This window comes from Pinus tabuliformis, chromosome 1_2, assembly GCF_031772625.1.
Source record: "Pinus tabuliformis cultivar Carrire ecotype Pingquan chromosome 1_2, CPIR1, whole genome shotgun sequence".
NCBI lineage: Eukaryota > Viridiplantae > Streptophyta > Pinopsida > Pinales > Pinaceae > Pinus > Pinus tabuliformis.
Window position 1 is genome coordinate 1,071,753,062 of NC_142298.1, and position 9,832 is coordinate 1,071,762,893.

Below are 9,832 nucleotides of genomic sequence, written 5' to 3' on the forward strand. Positions count from 1 at the left end.
TCCCTATAAGGGTTGTAGATGTTGGTTGAGCTATGGTGGGCGGTTACGAAGTTCTCTACTATTGGAAACTCATAGAAGTTTTCAGGACTTGTGCCAAGTGCAAAATTGCCTATCCAAGCATTCTATTTAATATTTATATGTGGAGTTATATATATATATATATATATATATATATATATATATATATATATATATATATATATATATATATTCCTTCCAATTATTCTTTTAGAAAAATATCACATCCTAAGGCTAGAGTTGCCCCTTGATTGGTGGTAGTGTCATCACCTGTTTTTATAAAGTGCTTGTTAGCAGTGAACATTAATTAGAGTGTTAAATTTCATTCTTTCTTTCTGCTAGTCAAGTTGTCTACAGAAGAAGTTGGTTTGATTATTGAATTAGATATTGCCTTTAAGTCCTGCTTCTTTAAAACTTGAAGTTCCAAATGTTAAAGGGCTTCGAGACCCATGGTTCAATTGCATCACATTTCTTGTCTGGAATAATACAAAAATGTTGAAATATTAAAAGGCCCCAGATCATACTGAAAGGATAAAATAACAAAATATCTCAAGCACAAAAGTTGACATAATTATTCTACTAATAGAATGAAAATTGTAATCCTTCCCAGTTTCCAAACTAATGAATGAACCTGCCAAATTACATAACTACTCAAGAGAATCTTGAATAAACAAATCATCACCCAAGTGATGAAGAATATTGGGACTATAGAAGAAGCCAACTCGTCAGTATCCTTGCTGCATAGTCATCCTAAAATGAAGAAAATAGTAGAATAAGTGCAATAAATTCAACAAGAAACTAATAGCCAACATTAATTCAATAGGGGAAACTAAACCAAAATAAACCAATTGTACAATGGGAAATATGGTAAATATGAACCTAATTACAAAGAGTAATATAACAGCTTAGAAAAATTGCATAAACAATTCTTGTGAATCATTTAAAAGATCAAATCAAATCATCTACCAATATGGGCAGATGTCCCCAAATTCTAAAAATAAATGAAGAGTCCAAGGTCGAACATAACTAATAGTGAAAAACAACCGCCCTTGTGTTGCAATGGAATAAAAGAGTCATTTTTTTTCTTCTTGTCGATATTTATTCTCAAGAGAAGCCAAAAATACAAGTAGCCAAATTCCAAAATAAACAAAGCCCACTCAAAATCAAATAAAAACAACAACACTCGATCCAGAATGAAGTGGTTTTAGATTTTCATATTTAGAGTTTAATAAAACTTTTCCACACAATGGAACCGAAAAAGGTTAAAAGATACATCCAAGAAAATCCAAGAGTCTTTGTAGTAAAATGGAATGAAGAATTCAAAATAAAAAATAAACAAAACAACACAGTTACAATAGTATATTGAATTGGAATCCAAACACAAACTAATCACCATAGTGCAAAATAGTTCAAGGGATCAAGGCTGCTATGTATATTTTGAAGTGGATCAATTCTTAAAACCAAAAACGCAAACACAATCCAGCAACATTAACAAAATTACAAAAATAAACCTCACCTTCCGAAATGAAACAATGAGCTAGTACACCAAGCATGTAAACTAAACCCGACCTTCTGAAATAAATAAGAATTCAATCCATGAAATATGAAAACAAACATAACCTTTCCAGATGAAACAATAAATTAGCACACCAATTTCCAAATTCAACATTATGAACACTTATAGAAAAACCAAAGGAAATTTCGTAAAATTTCCCAACAACATAATGCTACCTTCTTTTGCAAGTGACCAGTGTGTAGCACCCACGATACAGTGAGGACATGGGTGCCTAAAAATCTTAGAATTATGTTTAGGTCCTAACCTTTTACAACTCAAATCCAGAAGAAAGAAGGAAATAGAACAATAAATTGTAAACTTGTATATCTCATCTGTTGAAAACTCGATGCATTGACCTTGAGGAACACCTGATTTTCATGCCTTATAGGTTAGACAACAAGGGCTGCAACCTATCGCTTGTGCATGGAAATTGTGCAAAAAAAGTATATACAATAGAAAATTGGGGGTGAAATGAAGCCTCATTGATTCTAGGATTATTCCTTAATTGATCCAATGAATGACTACTGAAGCTTCTTTGCATCATACTAACCTTTTGTGTATATGTAGGAATGGGAGAAAATGAATCCTTAGTGGTATTTTCCTTTGAAACGAAATTGCCATGGTCAATAGAGCTACAAGTACTCGATACCGTAGAAAACTGAACACTGGAGGACTGATATTTTTCTTTCTACAAGAGTATCTATCCTATGGTACTTCTTGCTAATACCTCTGTAGAGCCATTAGACAGGCTAATTTGGGGTGAAAGTAGAGAATGTTGGTTAAATTCTACAATGAGTTGGATTGTTGGGGAAACTACAGTAGGAGAACTGTAACTCACATATGGGTAGGAGGAAGAAAATCCTCTTGAGGAAGGATAACCTATAAGAATAAAAGAATATACCTCTATTTTAGCCTTAGTAAACTGAAAAAAAGAAATAATGTTATCCATAGAATCAAGGGACAAACATTTTGTGCAGTCTCCCTTTTCTCATCACACTCAACTGCTAGGACAATTTCCTCCTTCTGGGAATCTCCATTCCATAGAAATCTATCCTCATATGGATATTTATAATGGATAGAAGACTTGATGAAATCACCACTTTCTCTAAAAACGAAATCTAGAACTGTTATCCCTTAAAAAAATCCCTACTGCACATAGAAACAAAAATAAAATTGCATGTCCACTGATTGTACAAACAGAGAAAAAAAACTTTTTTAGAGTTGTGTAGGAGAGAGGAGTTCCATTAAAACTTAGTGTTATTCATGTATGTGCGAAAATATATATGGGCACTAGCACAAACTAACATAATAGGGATGTAATAGGATTTTATGATCGAACTCTCAATTGTACTTCATACCTTTGTCCCTGGTCCTTCTTGCAAATGATGAGAAATACTTAACCGGTCAGAAAAGAGAACAAACGACTTACATATATCTCTCAACCTATTATCAGTACCATGAACTCGAACTCAAATGATCTTCTACAATGTTTGGTGTGAGAGTAAAGCCCATAAAAATGAGAAATAATCTGCTCATTATAAAAAATTACAAAAAGTTATTCAAAATTATAGAAACTATATTTCATATATTTTAACGATAATTTTTATGCCTTTATCATACTAAGAGGATCAGAATGCGTATGACTTATATAATAGGCTTTCAGAGCATAATACAAAAGTTTAATTAACGAGGACATTGGTTCCTAACTCAAGAATTTTTGATACAATATTACTAACATAATAGTAATGTGTCCTGCAATGCTTTCATAATGTAATAGAAAGGAAAAACCAAAGATTACTCAGACAGTAATTAAAATATACCTATCACAAAAGTCCCCTTTCCATAATAAAATTGAACCAACTCAGTTTCCAATCCTCGCCAATTATATGGAAATTGCATACTATATTACACATGGATGTATTGATAAAGATTCTTAATTACAAGAAAATTTTAGTGTACATAAGAATATTCTTAATTATTTGAAATTTCCAGAGCACATGAATGGGATGAAGCCTTTTTCACATTAACATAAAAATCAGAGGATTAATAATATGATACTTAACCTCTTGACATAATAACAAAAAGATAAGTACTAAGATGAGTACTTCAAAAAAAATGCTACCATTCGTACATCTGGCATGATATCCAATGGAATTCCTAATGGATAAGATTTGTAATAAAACATGTAAACTTCTAATTAAGATTGTGAAGGAAGATTTTGGTAGTATACCTTATATTGGTCTTCAGGAATGAAAGTCAAGAGAGATGACATAGCTAAGTATCGCCCTCACCATCATGCTCCATGTATTAATCTTGACAAAAAAATGTCTTTATTTATTAGATCCATGTATTGATTATGATATTGATTTCTTAGAAGTTAGCTCCCTATGTCAAGGAGGGATCAATTGATGGACTATCGGCCTGTCATTCTTTATAGATAGATAACGTAAAGGGGAAAATCTAGTATCTATTAGTATTGCAAGTGGATAATAAATTGTTGTGTTTCTCTCCAGTATGTTTATGTTGGTATTGGTTGTCCTCAACTTCTCATTGGTATTAGACCCCAACAATGCAATAGATGTTAATTCCAAATATGTTACTGGATCCATAGTACCTCCAAATGAAATTGAAATTTCTACCAACCCTTTCATGTGCACCATCACATACTGCAAAACTCTTGCACTACCCTGAACTAACCTTTATTCAACTTCGAAAGATTGTCATGTAGACACCTTCCATGCATGAAAACCTAGATAATGTTATGTTCAAGTTAAGAAAATAAAAAATGTTTAAATTAAGAAATTAAAAAATAAATACTTAGACGTTTGAGTGGGTACATGGTCTTGGATTTAATACTTGTGCCACCATATCTAGAACATTCCTTTAGATTTTATGAACACTAGCATCAAGCACATCAAGTGCCCCCAAGTTCTTCTCTTACGAGCTGCCATTTTCTATAACAAACTACAATATTTCTTTATCACATTGTCATCTCGTCCTTTGTAACACCTTGGTGGTGAGCACAGAGAGCATGTTTAACACTGACACTATGAATTTTAAAGCCATGGTGCATAACTTCATGGGTATTTCTGAAACCCCGTTTCTATTTTCATCCATGAACCCTTCCATATTTGTACATGTAGGCCAGTAGGAGTTGCAACTACTTTGCAAACCATCGACTTATAAGGAAATACTTTACCGTCATATAAACTGTGTTTCCCACCTTAATTCTTTCCTTGATAATTATGGTCCTCAACAATATAACAATACTACATTTCTTCCCTTCCTGTTTCTCCATCATAATATAAACATCAGTAACCCCTTAATTTTTTTCTGAATGCCCCTTAATGGAAATCCTCGAACACAACTCCGCAAAATGACATGCGACTGATCAATTCAATGCCTATGTTCCCTACATTAACATTAGACAGACGGTATGCCCATGTAATTTTTAAATTGTTCTGACATATCCAAGCTAGTATTTCTCATATATTTTGACAAGAGTCAGAAGCTATGAAGTGACGACAGAGGACTCCAAAGGCCAATGCAGCAAATTTTGTCAGAAAAGTTCATGGTAAATTTGGTGGTGTCCAGGGTTAGAGTAAGCTAAACAACATAATGAAGAATAGAAGAAATTTCCATAGGATAATCTCAGCTATTGATGGTGATGAAGGTGAAGACCTGAAACAATATTTTTCTGATTATGAAGAACCTCATCCATGAAAGTGGACACAACGTAAAAGGAGAGCATGAAGCTCCTTACCTGAAACCTCAGTTGACATGGATCTTGGGAATGGAGAAGAAGTAGATCAATTCAATGAATAAGAAGCCGGTTAAAATATCTAATCAGTTGAATACATCCAAGGAGAAGTTAGTAGAGAAAATGTTGATGGTTCTCCTAGAAATGCCAGAAATGCTTAAGGTCAAGATTGGGGCAAGGGTGGCTTTTGTTGGACATTTGTAGGTGTATAGCTGGTTGCGTAAGTGTTTACATTGATGTAAAACAAGGGTAAGCATGATGGTTGGGTGTTTATATGGAACTCCATCGTAGCTATAGGGTTACTAAAGGATCATCATGCTAGTTGGTGTTAAACTAGCCAGAGAGTTTAGAGCCATATTTGAGGTATTATATCAGCTCAAAGACTACATTAGACCATCTCCATTATAATTTTCTCTGGAAGAGATTTCCAATGATATGTTAAAGTCAAAAATCAACTCTTGGTTCAAAATTTATGACCTGCTGAAGTTTAGGGTTCTGGAGCCTTGGGAAGGGGGAATGTCGCATATTGGATATCGATGATCTAGGAAAATTGGCAATAGCAATCAGAGATCAGAAAGCCACGCAGATTGGAAATCATAGATCATAGGCCCAATGGTATCTGCGATCACACATAGACAATCTACGCATATTGGAAATCATAAATCAGAGCACCATCAACATCGAAAATCACACATTAGCAACACCAGATATATCACCGATTGTAATCGGAGGTTGGAACTTGGTTGTATCAATGCATTGATGGTCAAAGGCCAGTGATTTAGAATATCAATGATCGAAGAATCGACATTTCAGCATATCAGAAATTGAAAGATCGGAGGACAGCCATATGAACACAGTTGTCGTTCACAACCCCAACAATCAAGCCATATTAAGGATTGCATATCAGTGAATTAACATCACATTTTCGGTGATCAACAACCAGAGGCCAACAATCGAGCAACCATATTGGAGATCAACGATCCAGGGAAATCAATGATCGCAATTGGAGGTCTCAGCATGAGAGTAGACTATAGCACATACCAAAATACAAGTAGATCAGAGATCAGCACATTAGTGTATCGCATATTGTTGATTACAATATCAAAACTTTCCAAGTGTGAGCCCTTTCAAATTGCAATATTGATAAAATGCCAATTGCTATTGAAAGCCATCAAGATTGATGAAATAGAAACAATAAAGGAATTCATCACAAAAGCAAAGGTGGGCGAGGTCATTTCTCTTTCCTATAGCAAGACATGTGGTGGCATATAATGGGCTCTGATAAGGACACATTGTAGCATCTCATGTGTTTTGATAAGGACATATGGTAAGAGCTCATTGGTTCAATGAGGACACATGGTAGGATCTGATTGGCTATGATAAGGCAAACTAGCTGATGATGCCAACATGACATTCTTGTGCATAAGGACACATGCCAGGCATATTCGACCATTTTGGGTGGCCTAATGGGACATATTTAGGTGACACATGTCACCACTCAGGAAGTGTCATGTGGAAGTGATGATGTCACATCAAAAGTTGGCGATTGAAGGGTCGTGGCTATTGCCGCTTGGTAAGAATTGAAAAAAGCTAATAAGATGGTTCTGATATAAGGGTTGTCATGCAATCATGAATAATTAAAGAACCAAGGGCTAGGGATGAACAGATAGGGTTGTTGACAATCGACGATCGACAAAAATGGATATCACAACTCCAGAGTAAAAACATCGATTGAAAACTACCAATAAGGAGGCTTCAATATAAGGGTTTTCCCATGTTGAAAAGGAACTTAAAGTCACAGGGGTAGAGAGCAGGTTACTAAGCAAAAGTTGCCTCTGAGAAGGAATAAAAGGCCTTAGCACCTTAAGGCTAAGAACGAGGTCGCAGTTCCTGGTCGTATCATTAGAAATGTTGGAAGGGCTAAGCAGAAGGGGGTTGTGATATCAGAGGTCAGCAATCGATAGTTTCAAAGTATAGCACCACTGTGAAGCTACAATATGAAAGCTTCGATATAACATTATAGGGAACCCTAAAGGTGTATGGGTTAGAAACTGCAGGTTTGAATAAGGAACATAGGTGTTGATCGTTGGAGATATTGCGTGCACATATTATAGATATAAATGAAAAACAAAGAAGCTATGTTGAGGTATAGTCAAGTTCTGTGAGCCATAAATAGGTACAAGGACTCTCTATGGATCTTCCATGTTGACTAAAATTAAATCCTCAACATGGAGAGTCACATAATGAGATGGTGAATTGAACAAATGTCATTCTTACGTATTAATGCAGTGACAAAATTAGTAAAGAGTAATGCAATAAAAGAATGGATTCTCATGCTAAGAGTACACTCTTGGGAAGTGTGGATGGCGACAAAGACTACATATATCCTAGTGCAACACATGAAAAAAACTCAGAACTTTCATTGAGCTATGAGCGATAGAGAGCATATGTGTGAGAGAGTAGTGTTGTGATTGTGTGCATCAGAGGAGTGAGTCTAAGGCACCTAAGAATACACAGTGTAACTAAGCGACGAGAGCAGCTTGAGAACTATGTGTAGAATTGCAAGGGTAGTGTTAAGAAGTCAATGGAGAGCCCTTGACAGTGAAGGCAAAGCATGGAGGGAGTGTTGTTGTGAGCATCAAGAGGAGATTTGTTGTAAGTGAGCACAGAAAGTAGATTGCAAAAGTTGAATATGCATACATACTTTTGTTGGTATTTTACTTGTACGATTGCATGCCTCTTTTTCAGTTTAAAATTGTATGAAATAATAGAACATTGGTAAGGGTAGGTTGATGTCTGCATACTGAAGAGGTTGGTGCATCTTGTCAGGTTGATGCCTGCTAAACAAAGGGGATTGGTGCCGCCTGTGAGTGGTTTCTCACAAAAAAATAGATGTAATTAAGTGTGTTTTTAACTTACATCATTAAACAAGCAACAAATTCATAGTTTTTTGCCTCTGCGTTTCCACGTGAAAAACACTCTGTCAAATTTGTGATTCTCATGTGATTTCCATTTGAATATGTGTGTCTAAAATATTATTAGTTCTCTATTTTATGAATGAATTCTCTCACAAGTTAAAGAGCATAAGAAGGGACCATAATGTAATTTCCCCTAATAATAATAATAAATAATATAATATAATATTATTTATAATCAAATAAATAATAAACAATAAACAAAAGATAATAATAGTAAATAGATAATAAATAATAAAGAAATGTAATAATATTATATAAATAAATAGTAAATAACAATACTAGAGTTCTAAATAAGTAGATATAAAAGTAAAACTATAAAATAGTAATAAAAAGTAAAGTTAACAAAAAGTAAAATAAAAAAAGAAAGAGTTAACTAAAAGAACTATAAAAATAGTAAAAATACGTAAAGTTATCACAAAGTAAAAATCAGTAAAATAAGAAAGAAATAAATTAAGAGAAAATTTAACTTAAGGAAATCTTAAAATAAAAAAGTAAAAGTTACATGTTGACACATGGAATGTGTGCATGTGGGTTCCCTTCCAATGTTTTCTCTATTTAATAGACGGTGAGGAAGATGAGAGATCATTCCATCATTCTATTATCGATTCCCTTGGGAGAAAAGTGTGGTGAAACAAAGGATTTCCTGGCAATAGTACGTTGATTGAGCGCTCGAGGGTGGCCAGTTGCAGAAGAATTTTGTGCAACTGAGCCTACAATTGGGTGGAGATTCATCCCCAAAACTTTGTTGCGATTAGCAGGATGCAAATAACATTCAACTCTGAAATCACAAGTAAGGAATGTTATCGGTACAGGTAAGTTTCTTTTGCTCCTTTTCTTAAAAATTATATGCTAATTAGTTGAAGAGGGGTATGTTGATTATAAATCCCATAATTGATCTAATTAGTTGCATGTTTTAATTTCAGGGTTATGGTATCAGAACAAGGTTTAAATTCTATTGGATTTTTCGGATTTCATGTTCTTATTTACTAATAATTATAAATAATATTTGATAATTAATTAAAAAATGAAAAATAAGATAATATTAATGAAATATATATATCCAAATCATATATAATATTATTTGTCCTAATTTCAACTAAAAAGTAATTTAATTTAAGTTTTATTATTTTTATTTTTTAAATTAAAAGTTATATTAAATTAATTATTTATAATCTGTAACAAATAACTAAAAATTATTTGGTTGTTATCTTAAACTTTTGATTTGTTTTTAAATCAAAAAAATATTTTGAATATAACTTAAAAAAACTCATTATAAATAACTAAAATTGGAAACGAAAACTCAAAACCCATTATAAATAACTAAAATTGGAAACCAAAACTCAAAACCCAAGGAGTATCCATCCAATCATATTTTCCTATCCATAATTTAAAAACTATGATAAGTGAGGAGACTTAATCTTTCATTTAATGAAACGAATTTTATTTTCTTCTTTTCCAATTAATAATTAAAAATAATAATTCATATATTGATAACAAAGTTCAAAACTGTGTAGAAATAGC

The 9,832-nt window shown here is 33.4% G+C and overlaps 1 pseudogene; it reads right to left on the reverse strand.

Annotated features, from left to right (window-relative positions):
* Window positions 1-398: 398 nt before the first annotated feature.
* Window positions 399-3,845, reverse strand: LOC149209835 (uncharacterized; annotated as a pseudogene).
* Between the last annotated feature and the right edge of the window lie 5,987 nt (window positions 3,846-9,832).